Here is a 20,355-nt window from a genome sequence, read left to right on the forward strand (position 1 = left end):
GAAATAAAATCTTTCTTTCTGAGAATTTTGACCAATTAGTGTATAGATTCAGCCCCTGTGAAATTTAAAAAAGCCTCTCTCCAATATATCTACAACTAACAATCACAGCAAAACCTGACAGTCCTTTATCTGTCTTTTTAATGCATTTCCTTACCTAATTCTGATGTTAAAACAGTAAACTGAAGGCAATCAGATTTGGTCCTCAAGGTGTCTGTCTAAAAATGTCATAATCCTATATATATAAATACACATGATCCCTTCATCTGAATCCCTGGATATCTGTAGGACTGAACCAAACCTTGAAGGGAAAACCCCAAAGGAATATTTCAGAGCTTTAGGGACACAAATGCTCAAATGAGAATACATATAACCTTGGTGGAAGGAAAAGAAAATGTGGGAGCTGTTTATCTTTACTCCCTGTAGTGTTTGGTTAGTAAGGGAATTTCCAGTGCATGGATCTATACATATGCATACATGTGGCCATGTAGAGATGATGGGAATTGACAATGAAAGTGTAGTAATTTAATATATATTCATGTTATTAGTGTCATTTCTGAGTAATTGTGTTCCACTTAAGATCTTGGAGAAAACAAGTTGAGCACATTAAAACACAGAATATTTTGGGGTTTTTTTTCTTAAATTTTTTTATTGGTACATTTTAGGTATACAAAACAACTACATTTCTCATTGGGAATTGTACCTTTACATGATGCACCTTAGTTCTTATTTTTTCCCCATTCCTAGCCCTCCCTTCACCCCCTCCACCTTTCCCTATTTACAAAGACTTTATTTCCATTTTTTCCATTTCTCAGCATTTTTCCTTTCCCTTCTTACTTTTCCCCTGCCCCTCCCACTGCTGCTACCCCTTTGGGCCTTTTCTACTTATTTTGCATTATCGATTATTCATTCTAATCATTGGTACATTTTAGGTATACAATATAATGATATTCATCATTGGAAATTTGCACCTTTACATAGTCTCTCTTGGTTCTTATTTTTCACCCTTGCCCAGCCCTCCCTTCAACCCCTCCAGTACTCCCTATTTACAAAGATTTTGTTTCTATTTTTCCATTTTCTCATATTAATTCCATTCCCTTCTTTCCTTTCCCCTACCCCTCCCACTTCCTTCCCATTTGCCCCTTTTCTTCCTATTTCACATTACCTATTATACATTTTAGTGCTTACTTACACTTTCAGTTTCTCACCGCAGAGAAACTATTCGGTATTTATACAGGTGTGCCTTATTTATTTCACTTAAGAGTATTGCCTCAATGTGCATCCACTTAGCTATAAATGTCTCTAATTTTTCATTTTTGATGGCTGAATAGTACTCCATTTTATTAAAAAACCTCACATTTTATTGATCCAGTCTCCAGTTTATGGGAATTTGGGCTGTTCCCAAGTTTTAGCTATCACAAACTGTGCTGCTATGAACAAGGGTGCACATATATAGCTGTGGTATGATTCTTTTAATTCTTTGGGGAAGATCCCCAGCAGTGGAAGTAGCGGGGTCAAATGAGACTTCCAGTCCTAGTTCTCTGAGGTATCTCCATACTGATTTCCACAGTGGTTGCACCAGTCTACATGCCCACCAGCAGTGGAGCAGGGTTCCTCTTTCCCCATTGCCCCACCAGCATTTGTAATTGGTTGATTTCATGATAGCAGCCATTCTTTCTGGAGTGAGGTGGAATCTCAGCCTTGTTTTCATTTGCATCTCTTAAAAGACCAGTGATGTTGAACATTTTTTCATGCATTTATTTGCTATTTCTACTTCTTTGACTGAGAAACGTCTCTTCATTTCAGATGCCCATTTTCAGATTGGGTCTTTAAATTTGTGAGGTCTGATCTTTTAAAGTTCTTTATAGATTCAAGATAGTAGACCTTTGTCTGAGGAAGAGCAGGTGAAGATTTTTTCCCACATTGTGGGTTGTCTCTTCACACTGCTGGTAGTTTCTCTTGCTGAGCAGAAGTTTTTTAATAAGAAGAGATCCCACTTGTTGATTATTTGTGCTAGTTCATGGGCAACTGAGGTTTAGTTCATAAAATCTTTTCCTACACTGATGACTTCAAGAGTTCTACCTAACCTCCGTTCCAACTGGTTCAGTGTTTCTATTTTAATATTTAGATCTTTAATCCATTTTGATTTTAGTTTACTGCATGGTGAGAGATACAAGTCTAGTTTTAATCTTTGGCAAGTTGAGGCCCAATTTTTCCAGCACCATGTATAAAAGAGGCTATCATTCCTCCAGTGAAGGTATTTGGCTGCTTTATCAAAGATGAGATTGCTGAGTGTGTCTGCATCTTCTAATCTATTCCGCTGGTCCTCAGGTCTGTTTCTTTGCCAGTACCATGCTGTTTTTAATCACAGTAGCTTTGTAGTAGAGTTGCAGGTTGGGGATTGTGATATCCCCTGCCATGTCTCTGTTCCCTAGAATTGCTTTTGCTATTCTGGGTCTCTTCTTCCAAATGAATTTTTGGATTGTTTTCTCAAGGTCCATGAAGTATGCTGCTGGGATCTCAATTGTATTTGAATTGAATCTATAGAGCAGTTTTGGAAGTATGGCCATTTTCACTATATTAATCCTTCTTACCCAGGAGCAGGGGATGTCTGTCCATTTTCTGATATCAACTTCAGTCTCTCTTTTCAGAGTGACATAGTTTTCAGAGAAGAGGTCTTTGATTTCTTTCATTAGGTTGATTCCTAGGTATTTCAGTTTTTGGATGCTATTGTGAAAGGAATTGTTTGCCCCATTTCTCTCTCAGTGAGTCTGTAGTTCGTGTAGAGGAAAGCTATTGATATTTGTGTGCTGAACTTGAATTCAGATACTTGACTAAATTTGGTTATTAAGTCTAGAAGACTTTGGTAGAGTTCATGGGGTCTTCTATATACAGTATCATGTCATCTGCAAATAACGACAATTTGACTTCTTCATTTCCAATCTTTATTCCTTTTATTTCTTTCTCTTGTCTAATTGGTGTGGAAATTTTTGAAAACTACATTGAACAAGAGTGGTGATAGTGGACATCCTTGTCTTGTTCCTGATTTTAGTGTGAAGGGTTTCAGTTTTTTTTTGGTTTTTTTTCTTTCTTTTTTTCAGGGGAGAGCACGAACGCAGTCCCCTACTACCACAAATTATGCAGTCAAGTTTCCTGCATTTGGGGAAATCACAGAGGTTAGCTCATCCGGAGCACAATGGATAAGCCTCGCCCTGGGAAAACCACCTTCGTGATCATGGTATCTCCCCGGCCAGGTAAGTATAGGATTTCAGTTTTTGACCATTTAGTATGATATTGGCTGTTGGTTTTTCATAGATGGCTTCTATCAGTTTGAGGTAGAGACCATCTATTCCAATTTTTTGTAGGGTTTTTATCATAAATGCATGTTGGATTTTGTCAAATGCTTTTTCTGTGTTTATGGAGATAATCATATGGTTTTTTGTCCTTGGCTCTATTGATATAGTGTATTACATTGATTGATTTGCTTATATTGAACCATCCCTGCAACCCTGAGATGAATCCCACTTGATCAGGGTGTATGATCTTCTTGATCTTCTGCATTTTATTTGCCAGTAACTTATTAAGGATTTTTGCATCCATGTTCATTAGTGAGATTGGTCTATAGTTCTCCTTTTCGGTTGGGTCTTTCTCTGCTTTGGGGATCATAGTGATGCTTGCTTCCAGGAATGAATTTGGAAGTATTGCTTCCCTTTCAATTTCATTGAATAGTTTCAACAGTAGAGGCAGTAGTTCTTCTCTAAATGTCTTGTAGAATTCAACGGTGAAGCCATCAGGGCCCAGGCTTTTCTTAGTTGATAAGTTTTTAATTACATTTTCAATTTTATTGGTTGATATTGGGTTGTTTAGAATTTTTAGGTCTTCTTCGTTCAACTTTGGTAATTCATATGTATCTAGGAATCTCTCCATTTCTTCTGTGTTTTCCATCTTATTGTCATATAGGTTCTGGAAGTAGGTATTGGTGATCCTCTGGATTTCTGCTGGGTCTGTTGTAATTTCCCCCTTTTCATTCCTAATTGCATGGATTTGGGCCTTTTCTTTCTTTTTTCTGACAAGGTTGGCTAAGGGTTTGTCAATTTTGTTGATTCTTTTGAAGAACCAACTCTTGGCTTCATTGATATTTTGTATCGTTCTCTAAGTCTCCATTGCATTGATTTCTCCTCTGATCTTTATAATTTCCTCCCTTGTATGATCTCTGGGATTGTCCTGTACTTCTTTTTCTAGAAGCTTAAAGTGCAGCATCAGGTTGTTTAATTGGGCTTGTTCTGTTTTCCTAATATGTGTATTCACTGCTATGAATTTCCCTCATAAGACTGCTTTCATTGTGTCCCATACATTCCGATATGTTGTATTGTCATTGTCATTTAATTGAAGGAACTGTCTGATTTCTTCTTTAATTTCCTCTGTGACCCATTGGTTATTCAGAAGTGTGTTGTTCAATTTCCACTTGTTTATGAAATTTTTGCAGTTTCTTTTTCTATGGATCTCTAATTTCATCACACTATAGTCTGATAATATACAGGAGATAACTTCAATTCCTTTGCACTTACTTAAAACATGTTCTATGTGTGAGTATGTGGTCTATTTTGGAGAATGACCCATGTGCAGATGAGAAGTATGTGTATTCTCATTTTGTGTGTGGGGGAAAACTCTGTAAACACCTGTTAAGTTCATTTGTTCAAGAATTCAATTGAGTTCTAGTATATCATTACTTATTCTTTGTCAAGTTGATCTATCCATTTATGACAGTGGGGTGTTGGGGCCCCCCACTACAATTGTATCAGTGCATATATGACTTTTCATGTCTGTTAGTATTTGTTTTATATAGTTGGGTGCACTAGTGTTTGGTGCATAGATATTTATGATTGTCATCTCTTCCTCTTGGATTGTTCCCTTTACAAGGATGTAATGTCCTTCTTCATCTCTCTTAATCAGTGTTGGTTGGAAATCTACTTGATCTGCAAAGAGGATAGCTACTCCTGCTTTTTTTCAGATTCCCATCACATGGAGTATTGTTTTCCACAATTTAACTTTCAGTCTATGAGTTTCCTTTTGAATTAAGTGTGTTTCTTGTATGCAGCATATTGTTGGATTTGGCTTTTTGACCCATTCTACCAGTTATTCTTTGAATTGAAACCATTAACATTGATGGTTAGAACTGAAACTTACAGACTTATCATTGCCATGACGTTTTTCTTTTTGTTGAGTTCTCCCCCTTTACATTTAATTTCTTGTCATGCCAGATGGGTTCATTCTGCTTTGCTTCCTGGGGTTGTGATCCTCAATATCTGTTCCTAGGATATTGTGTAAAATTTTTTGGAGTGCTGGTTTGGGATTCACGAAGTTCCTAAGCTGCTCTTTGTCATGAACGGATATTATTTCTCCATCAATTTTGAAAGATAGTTTTGCAGGGTACATCAATCTGGGTTGGAGGCTGTTTTCTTTTGGGGCTTGGAGTATGTCACTCCAAGCTCTTCTTACCTTGATGGCTTCTGTTGAGAAGTCTGCTGTGATTCTGATGGGCTTTCCTTTGTATGTGATTTGTTTCTTTTCTCTAACTTCTTGTAGAACTTTGTTCTTCTGTTGAGTTTCTGGAATCTTAACAATTATATGCCTATGTGTAGATTTTTTTTTAATCAAATCTATTTGGAGTCCTATATGCTTCACTTGTCTGTATGTCAAGTTCTTTTGCCCTGCTTGGGAAATTTTCTGCCATTATTTCTGTGAAGAGTTTTTTTTTTTAATGTCATCTGTACTCTCTCCTGTTTCTTCATTGACTCCAAGCAGTCTTATGTTATTCTTCTTTGCATTGTCTAGCAGCTGCTGGATTTGTTTCTCATGTTCCCTTATAATTTTGAAGCAATTTTTCTTTTCCTGGTCATTAATTGCAATCTTATCTTCTATATCTGAAATTCTGTCCTCACATTGGCTCCTTCTGCTGTGTAGAATTTCAATGGAGTCTTTAATCTCCTGGAAATCTATTTGCATCTGTTCTATAGATTCCATTTGTTTCCTATATTGGGATTCCATCATGTTCCTGAGCTCCTCTCTAGATTTATTAATCATGTCTTATACTAGAAGCACAATTTCTCCTGTTATCTGAGAAATTATTTCTGATTTCATTTTTTCCAGATCCCCTTTTGTTGCCAGTTCAGTGGGTCCAGGTGGTTGAGTATCAGAGTGTTCCATCACATTTCTCTTTGGGGTTGCTATAGGTGATCTGGAAGTCTGGTTTTGAGACTTATTTACATGTTTTCTCATTTCGACTGGGGGGGGGCAGGGAGGGTGCTGTTGGTGTCTGCATGGCTCATCTCCTCTGAGCTGGGAGAGGTGGGACAGGGGTCGTGAGCAGCAGTAGGGATGGTGGCCTGGAAGCTCCTTCCTCTGGGCTGGGAGCAGTGGAACAGAAGCCAGCCCAAAAGCCCTTTCCTCTGGGCTGGGAGCAGCGGGAAGGATGGTGGCTGTGCAGCCCCTTCCTCTGGACCAGGAGCAGTGGGACAGCTCAGTGGCCCCTACCTCTGGGCTGGGAGTGGCAGGATGGATGACGGCCCGGAAGCACCTTCCTTTGGGCCGGATTTTTTTTTTTTTTTGTACCGTGGATTGAACTCAGGTCCTTGAGCTTGAAGGCAGGTGGCGAAACCACTGAGCTAAATCCCCGGCAAAGCACAGAATATTTTAATCGCTCACTCATTTTCATTTTCATATGTTTCTCTATACATTTGTGTTTTCATGTGTTTTATTGTATGACATCATTCAACATTTAGTATTTCCTCAAGACAGGCCAGTAACTATGAAAAATGCATCAGATATCATGGGATCTGGTTTTCAAGAAATTTATTTTTCAAATGAAGTTAATAATGAATGTCATCATAGAAATTCACCAAATTTGAAATGTACTATAAAAAATTAAGTTAAAAATGATAAGATAGGGCTGTGAAGGTCAGCTGATCTCAGCACCCAGAACCTCCCCCGCCACCATCCCAGGCTCCTAGGGCAGAGAAGTTCAGCTGGTCCCAGCACTCGGAAGGAAGCTCCCCGGCTCCATCCCAGGTTCGTAGGGTAGAGAAGCTCAGTCAGTCCCAGCACCCAGAAGGAAGCTCTGCACCTCCATCCCAGGCTCCTAGGGCAGAGAAGCTCAGCCAGTCCCAGCACCTGGAAGCTCCCTGCCTCCATCCCAGGCTCCTAGGGCAGAGAAGGTGAGCCATGTGGGTGCCAGAAGCACCCCCTCCCATGGAAATGAGAAGACAAGCAAACAAGTCTCAAAAGAAGACTTCTGGATCACCTACAGCAACCCCAAAGGGAAACGAGATGGAACAATCTGATACTCAAAAACCTGGACTCTCTGAACTGGTAACAAAAGAGGATCTGGGAAAAATGAAATCAGAAATCATTACTCAGATAACAGCAAAGATTTTGCTCATGGTGTAAGACATGATTAATAAATCTAGAGAGGACACAGATAAAAAAATAGAGGATCTGAGGAACATGATGGAATCCCACCATAGGAAACAAATGGAATCCATAAAACAGATACAAACAGATTTCCAAGAGATTAAAAACTCCATCGAAAGTCTGCACAGCAGAATGAACCAATGTGAGGATAGAATTTCACATATAGAAGATAAGATTGCAATTAGTGAGGAGGAAAAGAAAAATTGCTTTAAAATTGTAAGGGAACACGAGAAATCAATCCAGCAGCTGTTAGACGATTCAAACAAGAATAACATAAGACTGATTGGAGTCAATGAAGAAAGAGGAGAGAGTGAAGATGACATAAAAAACTCTTCACAGAAGTGATGGCAGAAAACTTCCCAAGGAGGGGAAAAGAACTTGACATACAGATAAGTGAGGCATATGGGACTCCAGCTAGCCTTAATCAAAAAAAAATTTACTCATAGCATATAATAGGATTCAAGAAATCCAACAGAAGAACAAAATTCTACAAGCAATGAGAGAAAAGAAACAAATCACATACAACGAAAGCCCATCAGAATCACAGCAGACTTCTCAATGCAAACCCTCAAGGCAAGAAGAGCTCGGAGTGATGTATTTCAAGGCCTAAAGGAAAACAGCCTCCAACCCAGATTGATGTACCCTGAAAAACTATCTTTCAAAATTGATGGAGAAATAAGATACTTTCATGACAAAGAGCACCTCAGGAACTTCATGAATACCAAACCAGCACTCCAAAAAATTTTAGACAATACTCTAGGAAAAGACAATGAGGATCACAACCCCAGGAAACCCAGCTGAATGAATACATTGGGCGTGACAAATTAAACACAAAGGGGGAGAATCCAACAAAAAGAAAAAGTCATGGGAAGACTTTTAAAACTTTCAACTTCATCTCCCTAATGAGTGTATAATTCAATCTTATTATTGTACTGATTAGTATTTTTCTGATTCTAAAGTTGCATATCATTCCTTGTGCTATACTGGCTATTTATCATCTTCTTATGTCTACATTTTAATTGGGTTGTCTATTAATGAGCTCTAAGAATTCTTTATATATTCTGCTCATAGGTTATATACATTGTAAATATGGTCTGTTTAAGGACTGCTTTTCATTTTAATGATGTCATTTAAAGTTCTAAATTTTGATGGAATCTCATTTATCAATGTTTTTCTTTTATACATCATGTTTTTTGTATCCTAGGTAATTCTTGCCTACCCTGAATTCATAAATATTTTCCCTTATAATTTCTTCTTAAAGTTTTATACTTTTAGGCTTTCTTATTTAGGTTCTTGAATCCCTTCAAGTTATTTTCATGTATGGAAAAAAAGGGGTTGAGGTTAATTTTTTATATATGGATACCAGGTGTTCTAGTGCTGTTTGTTGCAAACACTATCTCTTCCTCGGCTCTTGAATTGAGTTTATATTCTATAAAATGCTAATGTTAAATAATCTTTCAAAAGTCAGTGGACCATATATGTGTGGTTCTATTTCTAGATTCTCTGTTTTATTCAAATGATCTATATGTCTTTCCTTACACCAACGCGGCCTTGATAACTGTAGCTTTAGAAGAAGTCTTAAAATTAAGTACTAAATGTCTTCCAACACTGTTTTTGTTTTTAACTTTTCTAGGTCCTTTGTACTCCTACATAACTTTTAAATTTCAATATCCAATTCTTCATTTATAGCAAGTATACATACACCTGAATTTTTATATATACCTTGTGTTTACTAATCCTGCTAAATTCAAGTACAAGTTCTAGGGGCTCCTAGAGATTTCTTAGTATTTTCTCTGTAGATGATCATTTCATCTACATATAAAGATTTTGCTTCTCCCTTGCCAGTCCTATCCTAGTTGTGTCATTTTATTGCCAGACTATTTCGGAGGGGACTAGGTTTCAAAGTTTAATGGACAGATAAAGAGTAAGCATATCTGCCCTTGTTCCCCACCTTAAGGAGAAAGCATTGTATCTTCTCCATTCATATAAGGCCTTCTCGCTGGAAGTATGGAGTACATGTCTTTAATCTGTTGAGAAGTTTTTGTTCTACTTCTAGTCTCCTGATAGCTTTTACCATGAACAGCTGTAGAATTTAGTCCAATACTTTTTCTCCAACTAGTGACAGGATCATATGGCTTTTTCCTTTCCTCTGTTTAAATGATGACTTTTGGGGGTGGATCTTCCAATGCTGAACCAACACTGCTATCCCTATAACAAAACCACTTTCTATATACTGCCAGATGTGACTTCTAAGAGTTTGTTTTGTTAAACAAATTTCTATCTATGTTCATACTTTTTTCTACTATTATCTTTATCCAGTTTTAGGATTAGCATAATGTTGACTTCCTAAAATGAGGGGAGAAGTGTTCCTTCTTTTTTCTGCTTTAATTGTTTGATATAATTTATCAGTTAAAATGTTTATGAGCCTGCTGTTTTCATATAGGTAGGTTTTCAAGCTAGGAATATACTTTCTTTAATAGGTGCTATTCAAATTTTATATTTCCTCCAGAGTTAGTTTCATTAATTTGTCTTCCAAGGTACTTCTTAGAAGTTGTCAAATTTTTTTCAAAAAAAATTTTTGTAATATGCTTTCTATATCCTTTTAAATTCTGTCAAATCTGTGGTAATGTCTCCTAGATCGCAATATTGTAATTTTAAAAATGTATAACTGATATTGTGTATTATATTGTGTAACAGGAAGAAAAGGTCTAAAAGACCAGGGCAGTTGGGAGGGTAGGGGAAGGGAAAAAAGGGAAAGGAAAAAATATGAAAAGAGGAAAAAAAATGGAAATAAGGTCTTTGCAAATAGGGAAGAGTGGAGGTGGTGAAGGGAGGGCAAGGGAAGGGGAAAAAAATAAGAACCAAGATACTCATGTAAAGGTACAAGATCCCAATGATGAATGTAACTGTATTTTATACCTAAAATGTACCAATAAACTTAATGGGAAAATAAATAAATAAATAAATAAAAATAAGAATTTATGAGAGAAAATGGTAATCCACAATTCCAAAAGCTGGAATAGTACATCCATAAATGTGTCTGAAACTTAGTAATAAAACTGAAACTTAGTAATAAAACCAACATTTAATGTATAATAAATACTTGGCAATGGGAAAAAAATGATAAGATACCTTAATTTTGAAATAGTAATGATGATGTGGATAACAGCAATAATAAAACACAATGAATGATTTCAATTTTGTACACATTTACATAGAAAAATAGTGCCTGTGTGTATTTACTAAAATCAAAAATAAATTTGAAAAGAAATAATTTGAATACTATATTCTATAATGTAGAGTAACTTCCAATACATTTATATGTTTTCTTATGTTAATATACAATTCTTATGTAATATTCCAGAAACATATTTTGATAACATTACTTTAGAACATAAAGTCCCTTATTTTTATTTTTTCTCACATGTTAAGCACATTCATAAAAAGATTGTTTACTATAATAATTTTTAAAACACCTGAGTCATAGATTTATATGTTTCCTATTTTTTGACAGCTATTTTTTTTTATTTTACAGGTAATAGTATGACAAATACTAATGTAGAGAAAATTTTCAGCACCTCTTCCCATTTTATTGAAGTAAAGGTCACACACCACAAAATCATTATTTTAACCATTTAAAAATATACAAGTAAGTTGCTTTTAATAATTTACAACCATCACCAATATATAACTAGGGAATATTTTGAATACCTTATGGAAATTCCATAACCATTAGTCTCTCTTTAGTGACCTGAACATTTATCCCTTAGAAATAAATAATTTGCTTTCTGTTTCTATCCACTTACCCATTTTGCTATTCTTACAAAAGAGTTACAATATGTAAACTTCTTTGTCTGGATTTTGTCCTTAAATTAAAGTTGTATATATTTATGGGTGTTGTAGCATGGACCAGTGTTTCATCTATCTTATTAATGTGTTTTTGAGAATTTTTCTTTTATTTACTTTTACCAATTTATCATACAATTTTGAATTTCTTATTTTTCTGACCCCTTAACTCAGGTGAACATTTTTAAAAATAAAGTTTTATTGTGTTTGTTGAGTTATAAACATGATTTGATGAACTACATAAACAGTAAAATAATTACCATAGTAAAACTGATACCTGCGATCACAGTTACTTTTTCCATTGAATAATATTCTTTGTAGAGATATACTTCACTATGTTCATCCAGTCAGCAGGTTAAGTATATTGTTTTTTATTTTTGGTTAGTAATGACAGTATAAATGTCTATGTACGAGATTTTTTTCTACCTTGCATATTTAATGGATGCTCATTTTAGCAAACATTTGGTTTAAATGCACCACATTAAGAAATAGTAGAGCTAGAATTTTTTTTCAAAAGTAAATACAGAGTTAAGAACAGATTTAAGGAAATTGAAATGCACAAATTCCATTAATTACATCATAAATATATACTTTAAAATTCTATAGGCCTTCAGAATAGGCTTAACCGTATGTACAAGTTTCTGCTATAACAATTGTTTCAGGTATGCTGGGTATATACTTAGGAGTTAAATGTTGACTCTTCTGGAAATTGTGTTTAACTTAATAAGTAATTGCCAACCTCTTTTCAACAGCTTCTGTACCAAACAGCAATTTATGAGTATTTCAACATATTCATGTAACTATCAACACTCGATTTTCTTTTTCTGTTTTTGCAATTATAGTCACTTTAGCAACGATACTGGTATATTCTTGGGTTTGATTGGAATTTGACTAATAACTAATATTTTCAGTGATTTCTTGATGATTTGGATATCTCCTTAATGAATATTCAAGTTGCAGAGGACTGCAATATTGATTACGCTCAAAGCAGGCTGTGAAGAGTTAACCCCACAATTGGCTTCTTTATAGAAGTGAGTCTGGCCAAAGCCTATGCGCTGAGGTTAAAGTAACTTGCACCCAAATTCCATTCCTACAACTAAAACCTTCAGACTAAAAGAACAATGTTCTGATTACAATAATATATTTTGTCTATTGTTTTCCTAATTTGAGAATGCTTTGTCTTGACCTTTATGAGCCTTGTTTGCATTAATTTCCATAGAAACCATATGTTGCCTTTACCCCAATTAATTGCCAGTAAAAGTCAGTGCCTGGGACTGACCAGTGCATTTGTAGGTTCCACTGGCATTGGTCATCCAGTCACCCCACTTTCTCTCTCTTAGCTCTGTCTCTTAGTGTATTCTTTTTCTCAGGCCTGCATCACACCCTGGGAAGGAACTGGAACCTGATAACAGGGATCTCTGGCACAAGTACTTTGCCCCCCAAAAGATATTCAACATGCATTTATGATAAAAACTACAAAAAATTGGAAGAGATGGTCTCTCCCTCAATCAGATAAAAGCCATCTATGAAAAACAACAGCCAAAATCATACTAAATGGTCAAAAACTGAAATCCTTCACACTAAAATCAGGAACAAGACAAGGATGTCCACTATCACCACTCCTGTTCAATATAGTTTTGGAAACATTAGCCACAGGAATTAGACAAAGAAAGAAATAAAGCAAATAAAGATAGGAAATGAAGAAGTCAAATTGTCATTATTTGCAGATGACATGATGCTCTATATAGAATACCCCCAAGAACTCCACCAAAAGTTTCCTAGACTCAATAACCAAATTCAGTAAAGTATCTGGATGCAAGGTTAACACACAAGAATCAATAGCATTCCACTACATGAACAACAGACTCACTGAGACAGAAATAGGGCAAACAATTCTTTCCCAATAGCATCCAAAAATCTGAAATACCTAGACAACAATATAACAAAAGAAAAATCAAAAACCTCTTCTCTGAAAACTATAGCACTCTGAAAACAGAGATTGAAGACAATATCAGAAAATGGAAAGACATCCCTTGCTCCTGAGTAGGAAGGATCAACATAGTTAAAATGGCCATACTTCCAAAGCTGCTATATAGTTTCAATGAAATCCTAATTGAAATCCCAGCAGCATACTTCACGGACATTGAGAAAACAATCCAAAAATTCATTTGGAACAAGAAGAGACCCAGAATACCTAAAGCAATTCTAGGTAACAGAGACATAGGAGGGGGTATCACAATCCCCAACCTGCAATTATACTACAAAGCTACTGTGATAAAAACAGCATGGTACTGGCAAAGAAACAGACCTGAGGACCAGTAGAACAGATTAGAATATGCCGAAACAATGCCAGACACACTCAACCACCTCATCTTTGACAAAGGGGCCAAATACCTTCACTGGAGGAAAGAGAGCCTCTTTAACAAATGGTGCTGGAAAAGTTGGGTTTCAACTTGCCAAAGATTAAAACTAGATGTATATCTCTCACCATGCACTAAACTAAAATCGAAATGGATTAAAGATCAAAATGGCCACTACCAAGAAACCAATCAATAACAAATGCTGGCGGGGGCGTGGGGAGAAAGGAACCCCTCTCCATTGCTGGTGGGAGTGTAGACTGGTGTGACCACTGTGGAAAGCAGTATGGAGATACCTCAAAGAACTAGGGCTAGAGGTCCCATTTGACCCAGCTATTCCCCTTCTGGTATCTTCCCAAAAGAATTAAAAGAATCATACCACAGTGATATATGTGCACCCATGTTCATAGCAGCACAGTTTGTAATAGCTAAAGCTTGGAAACAGCCCAAGTGCTCATTGACTGGAAACTGGATAAAGGAGATGTGGGTTGTTTTTTTTTATAAAATGGAGTACTACTCAGTCATAAAGAATGAAAACCTAGGGTCATTTATAGGTAAATGGATGCATATTGAGGCCATACTCAAGTGAAATAAATAGGGCATATGTGTAAATACCGCATAGTTTCACTAGTATGAGAAATTGATGGTGTAAATAAGGGTTAAAATGATTAAAATGAATAACTGATAATTTGAAATAGGAAAAAAGGTCCAAAGACAAGGGCGTGAAGGGAGGGGAAGGGGAAAGGAAAGGAGGGAAAGGAAAAACTATGAGAAAAGAAAAAAAAATGGAAATGAAATCTATGTAAATAGGGAAGGGTGGAGGGGTGAAGGACGCACAGGTAATGGGAAAAAAATAAGAACCAAGATACATCATGTATAGGTACAAACACCAAATGATAAATGTAAACAAATTGAATACCTAAAATGTACCAATAAACGAACTTTTAAAAATTTTAAAATAGAATCGCTGAAGTGGCTGGAACAGAGGTTAGGTAGAACTCTTGAAGACATTGGTGTAGGAAAAGATTTTATGAACAAAACTTCAATTGCCCATGAACTAGCACAAACAATCAACAATTGGGATCTCTTCTTATTAAAAAGTTTCTGCAGACCAAGAGAAACCACCAGCAGTGGGAAGAGACAACCCACAATGTGGGAAAAAAAATCTTCATCTGCTGTACCTCAGACAAAGGTCTACTATCTCGAATCTACAAAGAACTTAAAAAGATCAGACCTCCCAAATTTAAAGACCCAATTCAAAAATGGGCATCTGAAAGGAACAGACACTCCCCAGACAAAGAAGTAGAAATAGCAAATAAATACATTAAAAAATGTTCAACATCACTGGTCATTGGAGAGATGCAAATGAAAACAATGGTGAGATTTCACCTCACCACAGAAAGAGTGGCTGCTATCATAAAATCAACCAATAACAAATGCTGGTGGGGCAATGGGAAAAGAGGAACCCTGCTCCACTGCTGGTGGGAGTGTAGACTGGTGCAACTACTGTGGAAATCAGTATGGAGATACCTCAAAGAACTAGGACTGGAAGTTACATTTGACCCAGCTATTCCTCTGCTGGGTATCTTCCCAAAAGAATTAAAAGAATCATACCACAACGATATATGTGCACCCATGTTTATATCACCACAGTTTGTAATAGCGAAAGCTTGGAAACAGCCCAAGTGCCAATCACCTGGAAACTGGATAAAGACGTGTTGGGTTATTTTTATAAAATGGAGCACTACTCAGCTGTGAAGAATGAGAAAGTAGGGACATTTATAGCTAAATGGAAGCATATTGAGGCCATACTCATAAGTGAAAAAAATAGAACACACAAGTGCGAATACCGAATAGTTTCTCTAGTGTGAGAAACTGAAAGTATAAATAAGAATTAAAATGATTAAAACAAATAATTGATAATTTGAAATAGGAAAAAAGGTCTAAAGGGGTAGGGGTGGTGGAGGGGAAGGGGAAAGGAAAGAAGGGAAAGGAAAAATTATGAGAAAAGAAAAAAATGGAAACAAAGTCTATGTAAATAGGGAAGGGTGGGGAGGATGAAGGGCACACAGGTAATGGGGAAAAAATAAGAATCAAGATACAGCATGTACAGGTACAAGCACCCAATGACAAATGTAAATGTATTGTATTGTTTACTCAAAATGTACTAATAAAAGAATTTAAGGAGAAAAAAACAAAGATCTTGCACCCTGAACAAGTTGGATTTATCCCAGGGATGCAAGGATGGTTCAACATATGTAAATGAATGCATTTCAATAAATGTAGCACACTATATTAACAGAGTTAAGGACAAAAACCACATGATCACCTCAATAGATGCAAAAAAAAACATTCGACAAAATCCAACACCCATTCATGATAAAAACCCTACAGAAAATTGGAATGGAAGGTCTTTATCTGATTAAGGCTATCTATGAAAAACCAACAGCCAACATCATACTATAGGTCAAAAACTGAAAAGTTTCATGGTAAAATCAGGAACAAGAGAAGGATGCCCACTATCACCACTCCTATTCAATATAGTTCTGGAAACATTAGCCACAGCAATTAGAAAAGAGAAAGAAATAAAAGAAATAAAGATAGGAAAGGAAGAAGTGAAACTGTCATTATTTCCTGATGATATGATACTTTACATAGAAGACCCAAAAAACTCAGGAAAAGGACTTCTAGACTTAATTGACATATTGAGTAGAGTAGCTGGATACAAAGTCAACATTCAAAAAACAAAAGCCTTCTTATACACAAATAGCAGACTCACTGAGAGAGAAATTAGGGAAATAATTCCTTTTACAAAGCATCCAAAAAAAATCAAATATCTAGGATTCAATCTAACAAAGGAAGCAAAAGACCTCTACACTGAAAACTACAGCACTCTGAAATAACAGATCAAACAGAATATAAGAAAATGGAAAGACATCCTTGGCTCATGGGTAAGAAGTACCAATATAGTGAAAATGGCCATACCTCCAAAACTACTATATAAACTTAATGCAATGCTGATTGAAATTCCAGCAATATACTTCACAAAACTAGAGAAAACAATCTAAAAATTTATTTGGAACCAGAAGAGACCTAGAGTAGCAAAAATAATTGTACGCAACAGAGACACGGCTGGGGGTATCACAGTCCCCAAGTTGAAACTATACTTAAAACCTACTGTACAGCATGGTACTGCCAAAGAAACAGTCCCAAGGATCAGTGGAATAGATTAGAAGATGCAGAAATAACTCCAGATATACTCAGCCACCTCATCTTTGACAAAGATGCCAAACACTCTCACTGGAGGAGAAATAGCCTCTTTAATAAATGGTGCTGTAGAAACTTGATTTCTACCTGCCAAAGATTAAAACCAGACCCATACCTATCACCATGCACTAAACTAAGATTGGAGTGCATTAGAGATCTAAATATTAAGACAGAAACAATAAACTTGCTGGAAGATAAGTTAGGTAGAACTCTTGAAGACATTGGCACAGGAAAAGACTTTATGTACCAAACCTCAGTAGCACGGGAACTAGCAGAAAGAATCAACAACTGGGATCTCATCTTATTAAAAAGCTTCTGCACTGCAAAAGAAACCACCAACAGAGCTAACAGACAACCTACAATGTAGGAAAAAATTTTTAGCAGCTGTGCCTCGGACGAAGGACTACTATCTAGAATATCTAAAGAACTGAAAAAAATCAGACCCCCAAATTCAAAAACCCAATTCAAAAATGGGCTTCTGAAATGAACAGACAAAGAATTTCTCGCACAAAGAATTAAAAGCAGCAAATAAATATATGAAAAAATGTTCAACATCACTGGTCATTCGAGAGATGCAAATGAAAACAATTCTGAGATTCCACCTCACCCCAGAAAGAATGGCTGCTATCAAGAAATCAACCAATAATAAATGCTGGCGGGGGTGTGGGGAGAAAGGAACCCTTCTCCATTTTTGGTGGGAGTGCAGACTGGTGCAAGCACTGTGGAAATCAGTATGGAGATACCTCAAAGAACTAGGGCTAGAGGTCCCATTTGACCCAGGTATTCCCCTGCTGGGTATCTTCCTAAAAGAATTAAAAGAATCATACCACAGCGATATATGTGGAACCATGTTTATAGAGGCACAGTTTGTAATAGCTAAAGCTTGGAAACAGCCCAAGTGCCCATCGACTGGAAACTGGATAAAGAAGATGTGGGTGGGTTTTTTTTTTTATATAAAATAGAGTACTACTCAGCCATAAAGAAAGAGAAACTAGAGACATGTATAGCTAAGTTGATGCATATTGAGGCCATACTCTTAAGTGCAATAAATAGGACACACATGTGCAAATACCAAATAGTTTCTCTGGTGTGAAAGACTAAAAGTGTAAATAAGGACTAAAACTATTAAAGGAAATAATTGATAATTTGAAATAGGAAGAAATGGTCCAAAGGGGTAGGCGAAGCTGGAGAGGAAGGGGAAAGGAAAGAAGGGAAAGGAAAAATTATGAGAACAGAAAGAAATGGAAACAAAGCCTATGTAAATAGGGAAGGGTGGAGGAGGTGAAGAGTGGACCGGTAATGGGGAAAAAATAAGAACCAAGATACATCATGTACAGTTACAAGCACCCAATGATAAATGTAAACATATTGTGTACCTAAAATGTACCAATAAAAGAATTGAAGCAAAAACAAAACAAAACAAAACAAAACAAAAACAATCTCAGCAAACAACACCATTGTGTTAGTCTTTGTGATGAAAATTTTTCTTGACACTGACAGATTTCTGATTTTAAAATCATCTTTTTTGTTCTGAGGCTTCAGTTGTTGTGAGATACCTCTTAACATACCTGAAAACCTGCCATAGTTCATGTGTGTGTTTTTTTTTTTACCAGTTGCAATCACTGGGAATGCAAAACATACATATGGGGAGAAAATAAAAATATGATTGCATTCTCAATGTTAGTGGCATTGAGTATTTAACCTAAGCACCCTATGCAAACCCTGCCTTAAGCTCCTTGTTCTTGAGCACATACACCATTGGTCCGAGGGCAGGAGGAATGACATTGTTTAACACATTGAATAGAACTGGGATGAAGGGAACTGTTAATTTTGCACTATGCTTAATGGACATCACAATGATGACTGTGTTGAAGAAAAAGATTAAGATAAGATGAGAAGTGCAGGTGTTTAAGGCCTTGGATGCAGCTGCTACCAAATTGAGTTTCAGTAAAGAGTAAAGGATCACAGTATATGATGCAATAATTGAATCTAAATCACTTCCCATGACTATCCAAGCCAGAATTACCTGGTTGATACTGTTGATTTTCCTGTCATCACAAGATAGGCTAGTGACTCCAAGATTTGTGCAAAAACAGTGGTTAATTTGGTTCCAGGAGCAATAATTTCTTTGGGCAGCATGCACAGGCACAGAGATAGTAACCAGTTTCTGAATGCCATGAGCACATTTGCTTTGATCACAAAAGGTGCAGTAATTATTGATGGATATCTCAGTGTTTGGCAAATGGCTACATATCTATCTATAGCCATGCAGACAAATATACCTGATTCCATGGCCACGAAACTATGGATGGCATACATCTGAGCAAAGCACTCAGGGAAATGGATGGCCTTAGCATCGAACCATAAGATGGCCAAAATCTTTGGCATGATGGTGGTAGCCAGACCCACGTCCACCACAGCCAGGATGCTCAGGAATTGGTACATAGGCTGATGCAGGGATGCCTCTTGTTTGATGGTGATCACAATGAGGATGTTGGCACCAAGTGCTAAGAGGTAGAGCAGAGCCAAGGGCAGGGAGAGCCAGTGCTGCCAGCTGTGAACACCTGGGAATCCCATCAGAATGAACTCAGAGACCTGGAACTTCAAGTTGTTGGGAATCCTGGGATCCTGGAGCATTCTTCACTAAGAGGGAATATGTTTAATGTTACCATTCTCACTTATCTCTACAGCAGCAGGGAAATGTTCTTATCCAAGGTCATGATGTCAAGGGATAATTCATAAATCTCCAATATTCTCATCCTCTTACACACATTTACTTGAGGTTTTTTTCTGAGCCAAAACTCTTCAGAAGGTGGCATATTCTATTTGTTACCTCTAAATCATCCAGAAAATTCCATCATATTTTTTCTAACACCTTCTAATTGTGGAAAAGAATATTAGAGAAAATCAGAGCCTAGTTCATAATCTTCTATCTAGTTTGTTATAAATGCAGGAAAATTTGAAAATGGTCTATTATGACATTCTGCCTGTTTAGATTGGCTCTACTAATGAGTAGTTTTTGCTTTAAAGATCTGATACTTAACAGTTTTTTTTTAATGTGTGAAGACTACCAATGTATGAGATTAGATTATAGTATAGGTGCAAAATATTTTATTCCTGTAACTGAGATTTTAAGTGGCCATATGTATGTATATACAGAAGTATATTTAAAGAAAAACATGTTTAGTTATAATAGATAACTTTGGAAATAAAGTAGCCTTTGAAATACAGTTTTAATTGTTAATTTCTATGTTTGTATGTGGTACAGATAATTGAACTCAAGGCTTCACACATATTGCACAAGTACTCTATGACTGAAATGCATCTCCAAACCCTAATAACTATAATTTTTATGTACATGCTGCATACATCACTGAATGCAAAAATATTTTATGTAAAGTTCATTGGATTATTTCAA

At 36.3% G+C, this 20,355-nt stretch overlaps 1 non-coding gene and 1 pseudogene across 1 annotated transcript; both read right to left on the reverse strand.

The window, feature by feature from the left end:
* Nucleotides 1–3,095: 3,095 nt before the first annotated feature.
* LOC147828022 (U1 spliceosomal RNA) lies at nucleotides 3,096–3,259 on the reverse strand. The gene has a single exon (XR_015451505.1). It is a non-coding gene; the product is annotated as a U1 spliceosomal RNA (small nuclear RNA).
* Nucleotides 3,260–18,648: 15,389 nt separating this feature from the next.
* LOC101718643 (olfactory receptor 56B2-like) lies at nucleotides 18,649–19,574 on the reverse strand (annotated as a pseudogene).
* Between the last annotated feature and the right edge of the window lie 781 nt (nucleotides 19,575–20,355).

This window comes from Heterocephalus glaber, unplaced genomic scaffold (assembly GCF_053883595.1).
Source record: "Heterocephalus glaber isolate CG9 unplaced genomic scaffold, H.glaber_assembly_v1.0 deba00001428, whole genome shotgun sequence".
NCBI lineage: Eukaryota > Metazoa > Chordata > Mammalia > Rodentia > Bathyergidae > Heterocephalus > Heterocephalus glaber.